This window comes from Pipistrellus kuhlii, unplaced genomic scaffold, assembly GCF_014108245.1.
Source record: "Pipistrellus kuhlii isolate mPipKuh1 unplaced genomic scaffold, mPipKuh1.p scaffold_m20_p_23, whole genome shotgun sequence".
Taxonomy (NCBI): domain Eukaryota; kingdom Metazoa; phylum Chordata; class Mammalia; order Chiroptera; family Vespertilionidae; genus Pipistrellus; species Pipistrellus kuhlii.
The window spans coordinates 1,596,553-1,602,525 of NW_023425522.1; the positions used below are offsets into that span (position 1 = coordinate 1,596,553).

The following is a 5,973-nucleotide window of genomic DNA, read 5'->3' on the forward strand; positions in this document are numbered from 1 at the left end:
CCTCCATGGAGAAGCCAGGGCAGGGAGGAGAGAGGACCCTCCATGGAGGGGCCAGGGCAGGGAGGAAAGGGGACGCCTCCATGGAGGCGGAGGGCCAAAGAGATGGGGAACCTCCAGGGAGGGGGCAGTCCAGGGAGGAGAGGGCACCCTCCATGGAGGGGCCAGGGCAGGGAGTAGAGGGGACCCTCCATGGAGGAGTCATGGCAGGGAGGAGAGGGGATCCTCCATGGAAGGTGCAGGGTAGAGGGATGGAGGAAAAGGATAGGGAGGAGATGGGACTCCCCATGGAGGGGCCAGGGCAGGGAGGAGAGGGGACCCCCATGGAGGAGTCATGGCAGGGAGGAGAGAAGACCCTCCATGGAGGGGGCAGGGCAGCATGATGGGGACCTCCATGGAGAAGTCAGGGGAGGGAGGAGAGAGGACCCTCCATCAAGGGGGCAGGTAGAGGGATGGGAGAAAAGGGCAGGGGAGGAGAGGGGACTCTCCATGGAGGGGAAGGCCAGGGAGATGGGGAACCTCCATGGAGAGGGCATGGAGGTAGGGCACCCTCCATGGAGGGGCCAGGGCAGGGAGAAGAGGGGACCCTCCATGGAAGAGTCATGGCAGGGAGGAGAGGGGTTCCTCCATGGAAGGTGCAGGGTAAAGGATGGGAACCCTCCATTGAGGGGTGAGGGCAGGGAGGAGGGGGGACCTTCCATGGAGGGGTCTGGGCTAGGAGGAGAAGGGAATCTCCATGGAGGGTACAGGGCAGGGGGACAGGGAACCCTCCTGGGAGGGGGCAGGGCATGGGGACAGGGAACACTCCATGGAGGGGGGCACTGCAGGGGGACAGGGAACCCTCCATGAAGCGGGGAGGGCAGGAGGAAAGGGAAACCCAGTTAGAGGGGGCAGGCAGGGAGGAGAATGGAAACAAGGAACCCTTTATGGAGGGGGCAGGCAGGTGGGCCTGGAACCCTCAATGCAGGGGGAGGAGGAAAGGGGACCCACTCTGAGAGAGCAGGCCAGAGAGGAGACAGCAGGGAGCAGGGCAGGGGGACAGGGATCCTAACATTGAGGGGAAAGGGGCAGGAAGGAGAGGGTTCCCTCTATGGAGGGGTGAGGGCAGGAGGATAGGAACCCTCCATGGATGGGGCAGGACAGGGAAGAGAGGGGACCTTCCATAGAGGGGACAGGGCAGGGGGACAGGGAACCTTCAGAGCAGGAAGTGTGGACAGGGAATCCTTCAGAGAAGGGTCAGAGCTGGGGGACAGCGAACCCCACTTGAAGGGACAGGATAGTGGGGGCAGGAAACACTCCAAGCCGAGGAAAGAGAAGGAAGATAGGGAAACCCAGTTAGAGGGGCAGGCAGGCAGGGAGAATGGAAACAAGGAGTCCTTTATGGAGAGGTCTGGGCAGTTGGACAGTAAGCCCTCAATGCAGGGGGCAGGTCAGCAGGAAAGGGCACCCACTTAGAGCAGGCCAGAGAGGAGACAGAGCTACCCATGAAGGGGGCAGGGCAGGAGGACAGAGATCCTAACTTTGACGGGGAGGGGCAGGGAGGAGAAGGTACCCGCCATGGATAGGGCAGGACAGGGGGACAGGGAACCTCACTTTGAGGGAGAAGGGTGGGGAGGAGACAGAACCCTACATGCAGGGGACAAGGCATTGAGGAATAGGAACAGAGAACCCTTCTTAGAGAGGAGAGGCTGGGAGATAGGGAATCCTACTTTGAGACAGCCAGGACTTGGGCTCAGGTCCTTAAGTAGATGGCAGGGCAAGGGGTAAAGGGAGCCCTCCATGCAGAGGAGAGGCTGGGGAGGGGGAGCAGGGAGCCCTACTCTGAGACAGCGAGGACTTAGGCTCGGGTCCTTAAGTAGATGGCAGGGCAGGGGGTAGAAGGCATCCTCCATGATGGTAGGAGGGCAGGAAGGAAAAAAGACCCCACACAGTCTGAGCAGGAGAGTGGGCTCAGGGCACCATCCATGGAGGGGCCAGGGAGGGGGTACATGGGAGTAGAGATAGGTAACAGGGGAAACACCCCTCCATGGAGAATCCCCTGTCCCCCCATGGTGGAGCCCTTGTTCCTCAGCCCTTCCCCTTTCCCTGGTCCCCTGCCCTCCTGCCTGTCTTCCCATGGGGGCCCCCTTTCTCCCTTGCTCTGTGGTTGCTCCCCTGTCCCTCTGCCTTTTCCCTCCATGGAGGGTCTTCTCTTTCCCTGCCCTGACCCCTCACTCACAGGCAGCTGAGGGGCATATGCTCTGGTCTCTCCAGTCTTCGTCTCTCCTGCCTCCAGGCCGAGTGTCCACTCTCTGAACCTGAAGCACATTCTCACCCTCTTCATCTGTCTGAATCCTACCTGAGCCCTCAAGACACATCTCAAGTATCATTTCAAATGTCAAATCACAAGCAGGGGAAGGGGAAGTGGGGTGGGAAGTGGGGGGTGGGGGATGGGGGGAGGGAGGTGTGGGTGTGGGTTTAAACTGGGTGGTGCAGAGTGTGGGATGTAGGGTGGCGGATGGAGGTGGTTGGTAAATGTGGAGGTGGGCTTGGTGTAATTGTGGGCATTGGGGGCTGGCGGGTGTGGGTTGTGGGGTGTCAGTTGGGGGTGAAATGTGGGGGATGGGAGGTAGGGTTACGGAGTGTGGAGTTGAAAGAGGGAAAAGTGAGCATAAAGGGAATAAATGGTGATGGAAGGAGACTTGAAGGCAGTGAGCACACAGGACAGTACACAGATGATGCATTATGAAATTGCACACTTGACCTATGCAATTTTATTAATGAATGTCTCCCAAATAAGTTTGATTAAAAATAAATAAAAGCTGTAACTTTGAGGTTGATTAGGTTACAAGGTTGGAGCCCTCATGAATAGGATTGATAATCTTTTTAATGATACTTCATGCTAGACTTATCAGATGATCACTTTATATGTTATATGAATGTCTAACCAATATTTTGTACACTTGAAACTAACATTGAACGTCATCTTTAATTGAAAAAAATTAAATTAGTAAAACAATTTTAAGTAAAATAAAAGTGCAAATCAGAGTGATCTTGAAAAGATATGAGACCATTTCGCTCTGTGCCTAAAAGCCTTCAGCGCTCACTCCAGCAGTGGCAGCTCTCCAGGCGGCATCATGCCTGTGATGGTGCTGCACTGCTGGGAGAGGAATGCCCTGTCTTCTACCTCCAGTTGCTCCCTGCACTGATCTGGTGACATGGGGCACTGGTGCAAGGCAGAACTGTGCTTCCGTGAGAGCGAGCTAAGCACTACTTTGGCTGCTTAGGTCTAGAGTGGGAGCAGAAACAGAAAAAATAAATTTAAGCCTTAAAGATCCTAGTAGCATTTCAACCCACCAAAGGGACCTCTATCCTCCCTTCCCTGCACTCCAGCCAGCCTGGCTCACCCAGCCTTCAGGAAAGAAGGCAGAACAGTGCTGCCTGGAAGCCAGTGAGCGGGCCTGTGGTGGGAAGGTGCAGAGAGCTGCAGTTCTCTCGGGATGGAAATGGAGGGATGACTCTGCTAAAATCCGCCAAGAACGAGGGGATTCTGCTTTTCACTACATGATGATGGGATCACACCTGCAGGATCACACCATGCTCTGGCTCTCCTCCCAGGGGACCCAGGATCATCCACAACAGGAAGCAGTTCTCTGGCCTTTGAGAATCCACAGAACCTCTGCAAAGCTCTGAGGCTCACACAGCTGATCTCAGATTACAGAACCAAGACATCTTGAATCCTGGGAAGCAGCCTCTTTTGACTTTTTCATTCTCCTTCTACGAAGAATGCCAGGCGTGCATCTTCTGTACACTGCTCACAGATGTGTGAGGACCCAGCGTGTGGCAGCTGGACCTGGTTTACCCTGGGACATTTGCTGAGTTGCCTCAGACCCAACACTGACACTGAGCTTGAACCTGCATCAACTGGTGAACACCACTCAGCTCTACCTGGGAACTCCCTGAGAACCGTCCTCCTGCAACTTGAGTACTTGCAGAGGCTCTGTCATTGATTGAGGCTCACAGGCACCCAGCAGATGGAGGCAGACAGACAGGAAGACCACGGGGTGTTCTGGGACTTTTGCTGACCTGTCCCCAGGCTCAGTGCCAGTAAAAGCCAGCTTGGATGCCCTGCTTGGACCTTCCTGAGCTCACTCAGCCTCAGAAGTGGCTGTCACAAAATGTGACTTGCTTTATAGATCCAAATAGATTGCCCTGGGCCAGTCACACAAAGCTTCTGACATTGGTCAGCACCAGAGTCCCTCCTAGGATGCCCAAGGACCAACACTCCCAGGTGCCAGCCTCACAAGCACCATATCCAAAGAGACATCTAAGCAAGCACCAGACCCTGCTGAGGTGAATTATGCTCCACGTGGTCAACACCTGTCAGCAGCTCATACACTGTAGGTAGGGTCCACTGTGGTCACAGCCAAATTGCCTGAGCATCAGCTCAATACATGCATGGGCCAATGGTAATCAAGAATCAACCACCACAGGAAGGTTCACATAACACACATAGGGGACGTCCCTGGGGCACTCAGCTCAGGTGATCAAGAAGACTCTGCCACTGGGTTCCACGGGACACCTGCTACACAAAGCCACACTACCCAGACGTGGATTCTCATACACAGAAACAAACACACAGAGGCATCCAAAAAGTGAAGACAAAGACACATGCCCCGATTTCAAGAACAGGAGATATACACAGAAAAAAACACTCAAGGAAATGAAGGCAAGCGATATATCAGATGCAAGATCTTTTAAAAAATGGTTTTAAGGATGTTAATATCAGTTAGTTGAAGAATAAATGAAATCAGTGGGACCTGGAAAACTGATAGTAAGCATAAAAACAAAAATTTAAAAAAAAGAACTAACACACAATTAAGCAACATAAAAGATCCTATCAGAAGTAGACTACCATCTCTGAAATGAAGAATACACTAGAGGAAATAAATAGTTGAATGAGGCAGAGAATCAAATTAGTGATTTGGAAGACAAAGTTGTAGAAGACAAAAGTAGCAACAAAAGAAAGTTTTAAAAATAAGGGACTTTGGGGACAACAGGAAGCATAGCAACATTCACATTAAAGGAGTAGGAGAAGGAGAAACATTAAGGGACTGCAGCCTATTAAAAGAAATAATGACTGCACACTTCTCTGCCCTGGTGAAGGAAAAGACACACAAGTCCAGGAAGCTGAGTCCAAAATGAGATGAACCCAAAAAGGCCAAAACAAATCACAATTAAAAAGACAAAAATTAAAAGACAGGGCATCTTAAAACAACAAAGAAAGACAGTCAATTACCTGCAAGGGAGTTCCCATAAGATTGCCAGCTTATTTATCTACAGAAACATACCAGGCCAGTAGGGATTACCACAAAATATTCAGAGCAATGAAAAGCAAGGGCCTTCAACCAAGACTTCTTTACCCAGAAAGACTGTCATTTAAAATTGATGGAGAAATATAGAGCTTCCCAGATAAGAAAAATCAAAAGAAGTGCCTTACCACCAAACCATCAATATAAGAACTGTAAGGAAGGAATTAAAGGGAAACGAAGTAAAAAGAATAAAACTTATCTATGAACTTACTATGAATAATCACTTTAAATGTGAGTGGCTTAACTGCTGCAATTAGAAGACTTGGTAGCTGAATAGATAAGAAAACAAGAACCATATATATGCAGTAAACAAGAGATCTTCCTCACAATGCAAGATATACAAACAGTAAGGAGATGGCAAAACATATTTCATGCAAATGCAAATTTAATTTAAAAAAAAGCTGGGAGGTAAAACCTATAGTTAAAAAAATAGGTGTTAAAGAAGACTATATTGAGGGATAAAGAAAGACACCACATAATGTGAAAGGGAGCAATCCCACAAGAAAATAAACCCTTGGATACATGTATTTTCCCAACATAAGAGCACCTAAATGTGTAAATCAAATTGCGATGTACATAAATGGAGAGACCAATAATAATACAGTCAGAGCAGCGGAATTTAACA

The 5,973-nt window shown here is 50.6% G+C and overlaps 1 non-coding gene across 1 annotated transcript; it reads left to right on the forward strand.

Moving 5' to 3' along the window:
- The first annotated feature begins 3,083 nt into the window (after positions 1–3,083).
- On the forward strand, positions 3,084–3,285 carry LOC118727063. Its single transcript, XR_004990479.1, has one exon. It is a non-coding gene; the product is annotated as a small nucleolar RNA SNORA74 (small nucleolar RNA).
- The last annotated feature ends 2,688 nt before the right edge of the window (positions 3,286–5,973 follow it).